At 42.3% G+C, this 12,328-nt stretch overlaps 1 pseudogene; it reads right to left on the bottom strand.

Annotated features, from left to right (window-relative positions):
• Positions 1-663: 663 nt before the first annotated feature.
• LOC142425866 (mitochondrial import inner membrane translocase subunit Tim17-A pseudogene) lies at positions 664-1,174 on the bottom strand (annotated as a pseudogene).
• Positions 1,175-12,328: the final 11,154 nt, after the last annotated feature.

Genomic DNA, 12,328 nt, shown 5'->3' on the forward strand with positions numbered 1-12,328 from the left:
TTTAAATAGGAAAAAGAAAAACAAAGGTGCTCAATGTCTTCTCGGAGCCAGTGTGGGCATACTTGCTTTAAAAACGGACTGTGACCAAGGGTGTGAGGGACGATGCTGGGAGAGTGGAGGGTGAGTGGGTTGGAAGGGGAGAACTGATTGCAAGGATCACATGTGACCTCTTCCCTGGGAGAGGGACAGCAGAGAAGGGGGGAAGGGAGACTCCTGTTAGGGCAAGATATGACAAAATAACGAGGTATAAATTACCAAGGGCACATGAGGGAGGGGGGAAAGGGGAGGGAGGGGAAAAAAAAGAGGACCTGATGCAAGGGGCTTAAGTGGAGAGCAAATGCTTTGAGAATGATTGGGGCAGGGAATGTATGGATGTGCTTTATACAATTGATGTATGTATATGTATGGATGGTGATAAGAGTTGTATGGGTCCCTAATAAAATGTAAAAAAAGAAAAGAGGAGAAAAAAATGATTAGGGCAGGGACTGTACAGATGTGCTTTATACAATTGATGTATGTATATGTATGAACTGTGATAAGAATTGTATGAGCCCCTAATAAATTGTTAAAATTAAAAAAAAACAAAAACAACGGACTGTGACTTGGTCATCCCAAATCCTTCTTGAACTACCTCTCTTTCGCCTAATTCCAGGGCAGCAGTCCTTACTGGTATTGTTGGTAGTCTCCAAAAGGTGAGGGTGGTAACTGGGATGAGGACATCTGGGAGGAATTTTCAGCAAACTGAGGACCATTGGGAAACTGCACGGAGGCAAATCTTGTCAACAAGATGCCAGCTCCTTCGATTAAAGCCAGGAGAATGCCACCCATTGCAGCCGACCCCACCATGGCCACCGGTCCGTTTCTTGCCTCCAGGATGGCTCCTGTTAAGGCACCACTTGTGATGGAGTTCCAGGGGTCCTCTTTGCCTCGGACTTGAACCATACTGCAGTCAATCATGGAAAATAGGCCTCCCCAAACTGCAAAGCTGCCTCCCAACTGTGGCGCCCTGGCCTTAATCGCGGTCAGACTCCCGCTTAGTCTGTAGTTGACTCCCACTGGCGAATTCCGAAAACCTTTGATGGCTTGCAAGATACCACCGCCTATGGTGCCCATGGTAAAGGCTCCGCCGCAGTACGATGCGCCACGGGCAAGGTTCTCGCGCGTACTCCTCCATCTTGACTCCAGCCGCGTGAGTGGTGCCCGGCAAACTGTGGATGATACCTTCTTGCTCTATACTGTATGTAAAAAGTAACCAGCACCTCACACCTGGCTCTGGCATTTTGAGCCCAGACTAATTCATTCTCAGCCAATTGTCTGATTCCCTTTTATAAACCCGAATAGATCCCATCACTAATGCCTTCATTCTTGTGGGTTTATCTTCTAATGCCCTCTGGCAATCTTCATAACAAAAGGACAACTGCCCTTTTTAAAACTAGAGTTGGGCGAAGGTTTTGTTGTTGTTTTTATTTGAATTAGATGAAAGTTTACAAGAGCATCATCATTTCTACATTTGAAAGTTTATACACATTTTGCTTCCACTTGTCCATTGCAATCCCCTCAGTGTACCACCACTTATCCCACCTCCTCCCTGTTCCGTTTCCATTGTCCTTTCTTTCTTAACTCTCTGTGTTTCTCTGTGGGTCAATGCTGCCCTTTTGATCTTATTCAAACTAAACCCACTGCCATCCAGTTGATTCCACTCATAGCACCATATGTCTATGGATGTTGGACACTGAATAAGGAAGACCAAAGAAAAACCCATGCACTTGAAATATGTTGCTAAGAAAGAATATTGAAAGTTCTCCAAACTGTCAAACCAACAAAAGCAGTCTGTCTGGGAAGAAGTACAGGTAGAGTGCTTCTTAGAGACAAGGATGGCAAGACTTTGTCTCGCATACTTTGGACATGTTATCAGAGAAGCCAGTCCCTGGAGAAGGACATCATGCTTGGTAAAATGGAGGGGCAGTGAACAAGGTAGATTGACACAGGAGCAGGACAAGATGGACTCTCACAGGGGCTACAACAATGGGCTCAAACACAGCAGTTGTGAAGATGGTGCAGGACGGGGTGGTGTTTTGTTGTGTTTGCATAGGGTTGTTATGCGGCAACTGACTCAATGGCACCCAACCCCAATACCAATACCATGTCGTTTCCAGGGCAGTAAATCTTTTCCAAAGCAGTTCGCTTTGAATAAGCCTTAGGAGCTCTAGTTGTGCAGTGGCTACAAGCTGGAATGCTAACCAGGAAGTGAAGAGTTTGAAACCACCAGCCCCTCCACTAGAGAAAGATGAGGCTTTCTACTCCCGTTAAGATTCACAGTCTCGGAAACCTACAGAAGCTCTACTTTGTGCTCTGGGGTCACTATGGGTCAGAATCAACTTAATAGTGGTGATATTTTATGGTGAGCTAATCAATGCCAGCCTGATGCCACCACCAGGGCTCCTTTTTTGTCTTAAATGGTTGATTACTCTAAACAACCATTTGTGGAGAGTTCAGTTCCAGACTGCATGTTGTGCATGTATCTTTTGGTGTCTCAGCACTTAGGTCACAAGGACATACATGAAGTAGAGGAACGACTGGGTCACATAGTCTCTCTACTTGCAACGTTGGGAGGAAGTACCACCGAACAGTGAGTGCATTGTTTCATACTCTCATGGGGTTCCAGTCTGTCAGCACCCTCTAGCATTTGTTACAATTTGTTTTTTAACTTAGCAATCACTCTCTGGGTTAGGCAGTACTCACTGTTTTGATTCGTATCTCGTATCTCTTGAGAGACAAAGTATCCGGAACACAATACAAAGTATTCCTCAGATGTGTACTGGCCTCCTGAATTTCTTCTTTGGTGAACTGCTTGTCCATATCATCTGCCTATTTTTTCCTTTGGGCTATTTATTTGTCTTGTCTTGTTGAGGTGTCAGAATATTCTATAAATGTTATAGATTTGTACCTTGCTCAATATGCCATTGCCATTTCTTTTTCCTGTCTGTGGGTTCTCTTTCTATTCTTTAATGAAATCCCACCCCCACCCCGCCGTCAAGTTTCAGGTGTTTGTTATAAATTGTAAATGCTAACATGATACTACAACATAATTTCATGGATTTGGGGGTAATGATACCCTGGTTAAGTGGGAAATTGTGCAGATGACTTCTGGAACACCTTCATTATGAACAACTATGGAAAATATCTCATTTAGAAACAAGGGCCCTCTTTCTTCAGCTTGCTGTAATTCACATTCACAGAGTAGAACTTGTATTGATCTTTGGGACCCACTTTATTCCCTAGTCTGGGTGGTTCTTTTTATCCCAACTAATATCTGACTTAAACAATGCCAGGTGGGTGACATACAGTGCTGCTCCTGTACCTCCAGATCCAATAAATATGCAGCAAGATACCCAACTCAAGTACTAACCTTATCATTTGAACTCCCTTGAAATCCTTTTTAGATTTTTCTAATTTTTAATATTTTCTGCTTTCTTTTGGATTGAGGCTCTGTTTTACTCTGTAATTGTTAGGGTTTTGTTTGTTTGTAATGTTTTTCTGTTTATGGAATCCAGACAGGTGAATCTGTAGCGACGGTATCTGGATTAACAGCTCCTTGGTGGGTGTGACATGGGAGGCTGGGTGGGTATGAAATGGGAAGCCAACAGTGATGAGTACAAGAACAAAGAAAATGTCCTAAGGTGATTGTGATGATGATGATTACAACTATTCTTGATGTGAATGAACTATTGATTTGTCTGATATGTGAATTGTGTGACAATAAAAAGAAACTCGGATGCTTGTTCTGACTGAGGACCTGGAGGAGCATGTTTGTGGCTGTGGCCTTGGGTCCAATAGGAGAGAATGTATTTAGCAGGCCCAGGACCTCGGGCTCTCTGCACAGGGATATTGTAGGCATCCAGAGCCACCTGGTGAAATCTTTTGATGCACTGCAAAAATCAACCCATTAGGATCAAGTTCATTCTGACTCATAGCAACCTTATATGTGGTTTACAGCCTGTAAATCTTTAGGGGAGCAGATAGCCTCATTGTTCTCCCCAGGAGTAGCTGATGGGTTTGAACTGCTAACCTTGTGGTTAGCAGTCTAATGGTTACCCAACAGTGACACCAGGGCCAGCACATACTCAGCATCTCTTAATGCACATGTGTCTAATTTCTTAGGAAGTCTCATTTATTTTATCTTCTGCTGTTGTAGGTTATTTGTTTTGTTTTCTTGTTTGCTTTTAATTCGATAGTTCTTAATGCCCTGTATTAGGGCCCCTAGGTTTGTCCCTATTTTTCATCTATTATCTTTATAGTTCTAGGTCTTACATTTGAGCCTTTAATTCATTTTAAGTTCAGTTTTAAACACATGACACGATATGGGTCTTGTTTCATTCTTCTGCAAATAAATATCCTATTTTTCCATTACCATTTGTTCAAAAAGACTATCTCTTCCCCTTTAGTGTTTTATAAGTGGATGGATTGACCTCTTGGGTTCTCAGTTCTGTTCTGTTGGTCTATGTACCTATCATTATACCAGTACCAGACTGTCTTGGCTACCATGGTAGCTCTGTAGAAAGTTTTGAAATTAGAAACCAAGAGGTCTGCTTTATTTTTCATTAGTAGTCCTCTACTTATGCTGGGTCTATTTTCTTTCCATATAAATTGATTAGTTTTGCTATCTCTTTAAAGAATGATGTAATATGGATCAGATTGCATTATATCCGCAACTCACTTTGGGTAATATTAATATTTTTATAATGTTAAGCCTTTCTATCCATGAGCATGGTATATTCTTCCATTTATGTAGGTCTCCCTTGTTTTCCTGCAGTAATGTTTTGTAGTTTTCTTTTTAATATGAAAACTATGTAGTTCTTTTTAATATGGTTAAATTTATTCCTAAGTATTTCATCTTTAGGGTGGCAATTGTAACTAGTATTGTTTACTTGATTTCCTGTCCAAAACTCTACTATAAAGAAATATGACTGATTTTGTATGTTAAGCTGATTCACCTGGCTGAATCTTTCTACTTGTTCCAACAGATTTTTTTTTTTTGCAGAATCTTTGGAATTTTCTATGTATAGGATCATATCATCTGCAAATAAAGATATACTTCCTTGCCCATTTGAATGTATTTAATTTTCCTTTATAAGGACAATGGACATACTCAATATCAACAGATAAAACCAGGCCATGTGTTGACTGTAGAACAAACCATCAATTTCTCATAAGTTCAGGTTGAAGATGAAGAAATGAAAACAAGTAACAAGATCCAAAATATGAGTGTGAGTATATCCTACCTGGATTTCAAGAACATCTCACACAGACTTGATGCCCTAAACATTAATGCCAGCAGACCTGATGAGCTTTGGGATGACATCAAAACCATCATACATTGTCAATGAGAACAGACATCAGAAGTTCAAAAATAAACAACCTCATCGAGGTGATGGAGAGGGATCAAGGTGGAGCACCGGAATCTGTGAATAATTGGACATTTCCGTGCAGAGGGACTGCACAGAGGAGAAAATGCCTCCAGGGGGCAGTTTAGTGCCGATGAAAAGCACAACACTTCTCCGGTGTCGCGCGCCAGGTCTTGCCAGCAAGAAAAGACGCGCCACAACAGGATTCTTCCACAGGTGTTTTATTTTTCATTATGAGGTAAAGACCTTGAAACCCCAAACTACTGCTGCTTATATTTGCTCTATGGGGACGTGCTGTGCCTTGATTGGTGCATTTGCCAAAACCTCATGCATAGATTGGTGAGTTCGCCAGAACCTTCGTTTGCATACTCCAGGGTGGAGTTATGACTACGTCATCTCAGCATCGCGCATGCGCTAAGTGGTTGTTTACCACTTAGTTGGACCACCGCCCTGACTGCCCGGCGCCATCTAGTAATGGCAGCGAGAGTTGCGGCTACCCACATCACGAGAGCTGTGGCTTCCCACATCTCGCGAGAGCTACGGCTTCCCACATCTCCTCCTTTCTTTTTTATTTTAAGCCTAATCCATTGATCAATTCCAGAGCCTCCAGCAGCTCCAAAAGATCAAGATGGATATAAAGTCCATCGATCCATTCTGGAGCCTCCAGCAGCCCCAGGAGATCAAGATGGATCTAAAAATCCAAATCTGGTCACCCTGATGTGTGCAATGAGCAAAGCTCCACATGGTGCAAGGGCTGACCAAGATCCAATTTCTGTCACTCTTCCCAGTGCAATGGGACAATTCTCTTGGGGTGCAAGAGCTGACAACTTATGGGGGTTAATTTTCTCTTAACAAAGAAAGCCAAAGATCATGGGAACCACCGCGCTCAATCGCTAAGAGCGCCTGCGTGATGATGACTTTGTCACGTTTCTGCTGGGCTTTAAGCTTGCAGAGCAACCATAGCAACAACACTCCTCCACAGCACATTATTGCAGCAAATGTAAACACCCCCACCCACTCTTTAAAGTAGGAAAAGGCAGTAGAAAGCCAAGAAGTAAAATCTCCAACAGTTATGGGTGTCATTCTTGTGCCATTAAGAGTCGTACTCTGCATCCGGAGTTGTTCTTGAAGTTCTTCCAGCTCAACTGTCCATTGTCCTGTAAGATACTGGGATATATTCTTGCTGCTAAAAGAGGACTCATTTAAGAATTTTAAAGGTGTTATGCACAAATTAGGTGTTGAAGAAACACAACTTAATTGCACCATGCTTGTAAGAGTATCCACTTGTTGTTGTAATAAATTAACTTTTTGGTTTACTAACAGTAAACCAGACATTAATCGAGCATCCAATTTATGGACTGTAGATAAAGCTTCTGATGTAGATTGCGTAATATTGTTAATGACATTTGCTGTCATTACTTGATTGGACATAGCCAATTCTGCTGTAACCACTGCTGCAGCTGAGATAGTAATAGCTGTAATAATTGCTGCAGTAATGCCAAAATCTTTTTTATATCTATAAAGGGTAGCAATAGGAAAAGTATTGGGATCTGCTTCAACCGGTACAGGTGTCATAGTGGGAATCTTTACTATCAAGGCAAATGGCTCAAAGCCATTCCAACATTCAGCAAGCCAACACTGACTGCTAAAACTATTACATGAAGCTTCCCAAAATGTATCATTTGCATGACTAATGTTGAATGTTAACAGAAAGAAAAATGGGGGCTGGACACAAACAGGTGATGGCTGAAATTGCACTCTTGATACATTAACCATAGTATTTACTTTCAGCCTCTTTGTAGTGGTATTGTATACACCGGTGACATTGTATAAAGTATCATTAATTCCAAACATTTTTGCAAAAGGAGTCACTATTGTAGATGCTCCACGTTGATTATATAATATCCATTCATACCACGGCCAAGTATTATCAGGACCAGTGATATTAATACTGCTATTCCATTTTGCTTTACCTAAAGCTGGAGTCATATCAAAACCTGGTATAATAGGTTTGTTCCGATAGTTTGGAGACTGACATTGAGTAAAAGAAGGCGGAAAACCTTTTTTAGGTAAACAACTAAGTAATATGACACGTCTGGTCACATTAGGTGGCACTACTGATTCATAGATGGGCCCAGAGGGCCTAGATCCCTCACGAATCATCATGAGTGTTGTTATATTTACACCTTTTCCTTTCTCAGAGGTGCCACTTCCACCTGTAGCACCTTGTGCAACTTTTATAAGGGTGGATATAATATTATTAACTGCAGAGTCTCCAGAAGGATCCACCCAATTGACTAAAGACCCATTTCTTACATGTATACAAGGTGCACTAGTATTAATGGTGGTAAAACACAAAATATATGCCAATGTAAAATTGCTTGCATTATATACTTTAGGAGGCTCCCCTCTAGGTGTAATACATGGTATTCCCAAATCACATTGCGTTAATAAGAATAAGGGTAATATTGACGCATTCGAGTGTATGGGAATAGGTACAGGCCAAGTTTTAGCTATAGCCCATAAAGAAACTCCTTTAACTATTGGGGTCCATATTACCATCAGTATCAGCAACATTATTAGGTTGATCATCGTCTTTTTCATTCTTTCTGCTCCCACGATCTTCATCCTCCTTAATTAGTCTCACCAGTCTCTCTGGCACCCAGATGGGGTTTTCTTCTTTCTGTGGAAAAACACAAATTGCTCCCCTGGACCTGATTAATATGGGGTCTGGGCCATACCATTTATTATTCAATACATTTTTCCATTGGGCCATTTCCTTTGGTGGCTTTGGCCATTGTCCATGTCTGTCTGCAGCTGATTGGCCTTTCTCATCCAGATTAAAAAAATTTAGAGTAAAAAGAGTTAAAGATAAGGCCATTCTAGGGGTGGTGACCGTCACGGCCTCTATTCCCCCTTTTTGTTTTAATAGATATTGTTTTAAAGTACGATGACACTGTTCCACAATTCCTTGCCCTTGGGGATTGTACGGCAAGCCCGTGAGGTGTTTTACTTGCATTTGCAAGCAAAACTGTCGAAACTTGGTGGAAGTATATGCAGGCCCATTATCCGTTCTTAATATGGTGGGCTTGCCCCATGCACTCCAAGCCTCTAAGCAATGTTGAATTACTTGGCTGGATTTTCCCCCCGTTAGGGGTGTTGCATGTACAATGCCAGAACTGGTGTACACTGACACATGCACGTACTGCAACTTTCCAAAAGCAGATATGTGGGTAACGTCCATTTGCCAGATGTCGAGAGGACGGACGCCTCGAGGATTTACTCCAATTGAAGGTTTAGAAATAAATTCTGCACACTTGGCGCACTGCAACACAATAGTACGAGCCTCTGCGCGAGTAATTGAAAACTTAATGCGTAGAGTGGCAGCAGGCACATGATACAGCTCATGAAAGTCTTTAGCAAGTTCAAAATTGGATTTAGTTAACACAGGAAAAGCTCTTGTAGCTTGATCAGCCAAATTATTACTTTTTACCATGGGTCCCGGGAGCAAGCTATGAGCACGTATATGCTGAATATAAAATGGGTGTTTTCGTTGCAAAATACATTTTCTAATTTGAGACAATATGTCTGCTACCTTGCTAGATTGCTTAATGTAGCCAGCAATTTCCAGCTTAGATACTGCGTTGACTACGTAATGGGAGTCAGATATGATGTTAATTGGTTCCGTGAATTTCTTAAAAACTTCTAAGACCACCAAACATTCTACTAATTGAGGTGCATTAGCTAAAAATTGTAATGTAGTCACTTGATTGTTTATCACATAACATCCTTTACCTGTTTTAGAGCCATCTGTATAAATGTCTAAAGCTTCCTTAATGGGATGGTTAACAGTGACACGGGGAAAAATTACTGGATGTGCAGTCACAAATTGCAACAAAGAATGTTTAGGATAATGGTTGTCTATTAGTGCATTAAAACTGCACTTAAAAATTGCCCACTCATCTGTAGTGGCGCACAGTGTAGAAACTTGTACACTGCTCAAAAACTAGCTGCTCAATAAGAGGCATAGCTGTGTCTTGATCTCCAAAAATTTTTTCTGCTGCTTCCAACATTCGTGCCACAAAATCTGAAAAAGGTTCAGTAGGTCCCTGTACAATTTTTGTTAAGTTGCCTCTAACCTCTCCTTTATTAGGTAAAGTTCTTCATGCTTTGCTTGCAGCAGAATTTATTTGCTGATATACTTGCAATGGATATGCTGTCTGATTATTAACCCATCTTCCTTGGCCTGTAAGCATTTCAAAATCCCATGCTGGCTGCCCTGCTGCAGCATTTTCTCTAGCCTGAGCTGTTAATAAATCCTGCCATAAAGATTTCCATTCCAGGTACTGTCCTGTAGTCAATACTGCTTTTGTTACAAATGTCCAATCGGCAGGAGTCATAGCTTGACTCGTAAGCCTTTCAATTAAAGATTGAGTATAATTTGCACTTACTCCACAAGCTCTCACAGCTTTAGCTAAGTCCTTTACTTGCTTGTGTTCTATGGGTGTATGATAACGAGCGTTATTCTGATCCTCAAATACTGGATACATTTGTTGAATTTCTCTACGGATATTGGGTGGGCAAAAGGAATAGCCACACCCTTTTTGCTTTTCTTCCTTATAAGGAGGTGGTGCTGATGGGCTCACAGCTGACTTCCGCATAGCACTATATCGCCCTCTTTGGGCCGCTTTTAGTGCATCATGCCGACCTTCCTCATAGCGAGCAGCTATCTCCTCTAACTGCTCCTCCTCCTCCTCTGATATTTCCAAGAGTTCTAGTTCTCGCCACGGATTTAAAGACTCCGAATGGCGGGCACGGTCTAGTTCTCGCCACGGATATAAAGGCTCCGAATGGCGGGTACGGTTCTTCTTCTGTTGATCAACTTCCTCCCCTAATTTTACCTGCTCAGTTTCTTCTGTTTGGGCATGCCTTTCCCGAGTCTCCTTGGACTCGCCCCGAGCCTCTTTGGACTCGCCCCGAGCCTCTTTGGACTCGTCCCGTTCTGTTTCTGACATGCTTTCCTGAACGTCCTCCAAAGCCTGCTGTCCCTGCTGTAGTGACTGTCTACACTCTTTATCCTCAATACATGCTTTTATTAACTTCCAGATGGGTCTAGTTCCCGGTTTCAATTTCCCTTCTTTTGCAGCTCGGTCTACATCCCAGCCCAGTTTGTTCCAACTCGCCAAGGTCAGAGAACCTGTAGATAAAAACCACGGTGCTATCTCATCCACATTTGTTACAAACTTACGCAGCGTCGGCTCTGAAATTTTTAATCCTCTCTTCCTTAATAAAGCATCAAGCGCTGTAACCATGGTGTTTATTGCTACGTTCCCCATATTCCCTACTTATGTAGACAAGAATTTAACACACAGGTTCACACGGTTTTATTTGCAAGATAAGAAGCAGCAGGCTGTCCGCCGTTGAAACTGAAAGTGAAAGTATTAGAATGCATACAACAGTTTGCAGCTCTAGCAATCGTTCAGGCTCATGTCTCTTAGAACTTACCTCTATAATTCCGTGTGGTTCTGAATCCTCCCTGGTGGGGGTCTCCGCTCGTGCCTTAGATGATTGTAAATTCCCGGGTTTCGGCACCATTTGTCGCGCGCCAGGTCTTGCCAGCAAGAAAAGACGCGCCACAACAGGATTCTTCCACAGGTGTTTTATTTTTCATTATGAGGTAAAGACCTTGAAACCCCAAACTACTGCTGCTTATATATGCTCTATGGGGACGTGCTGTGCCTTGATTGGTGCATTTGCCAAAACCTCATGCATAGATTGGTGAGTTCGCCAGAACCTTCGTTTGCATACTCCAGGGTGGAGTTATGACTACGTCATCTCAGCATCGCGCATGCGCTAAGTGGTTGTTTACCACTTAGTTGGACCACCGCCCTGACTGCCCGGCGCCATCTAGTAATGGCAGCGAGAGTTGCGGCTACCCACATCACGAGAGCTGTGGCTTCCCACATCTCGCGAAAGCTACGGCTTCCCACACTCCGGCTCTTTAATCCTTCCTCCCCTCACTATTATGATCTCAGTCCTACCTTGAAAATCCTGCTAGACTGGTGTACATAGAGTGGCACAGACAAAAGCTTTAAATATACAGAACTCAGAAAAGACAAAGCCCCTCAGTATCAGTAATGGGAGTAACAATTTCAGAAGGGTAGGGAAGGGAAAGGGGAGGAGGAGAGGGAAAACAGATAGCAATGATGGCAGAATAACCCACCTCGAGGGGGATGAGCACCAGGATAGTAGCTGAAGGGATAGAATGGTGTAAGATATGTGTAGTAATTACATAACCTGTCGTCAATTTGAGACTTAAGAGGGAAGGGGTGGAGTTTACCTGTCAATCAATTCAGTTTGATGACCTCATTTAGAGGCACTAAGGAGATAATAGTCTGTTGGAGGTAGGACGCACACACACTCCCTGCGAGGCATTCCAGCTGATAAGACACAGGGAGCAACACTAGTACCTTGAGCTGGAGGAGCCATGTAGAGATCTCTGTCAGCCCTGAGACGCTTACACTGTCACTGGATCCACAAGACTTTCCACCCACTGGTCTGTGATCTTCCTGCATTCAGCGTCATTTCATATGTTTCATGAGTCTGAAGAGGACTTTACAGATATCGAACATATGGGTTAATATCAGACTTATGGACTTGATCTGGACTGGGCTGGGATGTTTTTTCAATATTCAATTGCTCCAGTAGATTAAGCTCTTTCTTATACATACATGAGTGTCTCCATGAATTTGTTTTTCTAGTCTACCCAGGCTAAGATAACAATACATAATATATTACAGATTCATGGGAGTGGCAGAGTGGGGGAGGGAGGGCAAAAAAGAGGAGCTGATATCAAAGGGTCAAGAAGAAAGATAATATTTAGAAATTGTTGACTCCAACAGTTGGACGTCTTGCTTGATATA

Source organism: Tenrec ecaudatus, chromosome 14 (assembly GCF_050624435.1).
Source record: "Tenrec ecaudatus isolate mTenEca1 chromosome 14, mTenEca1.hap1, whole genome shotgun sequence".
In the NCBI taxonomy this organism is placed as follows: domain Eukaryota; kingdom Metazoa; phylum Chordata; class Mammalia; order Afrosoricida; family Tenrecidae; genus Tenrec; species Tenrec ecaudatus.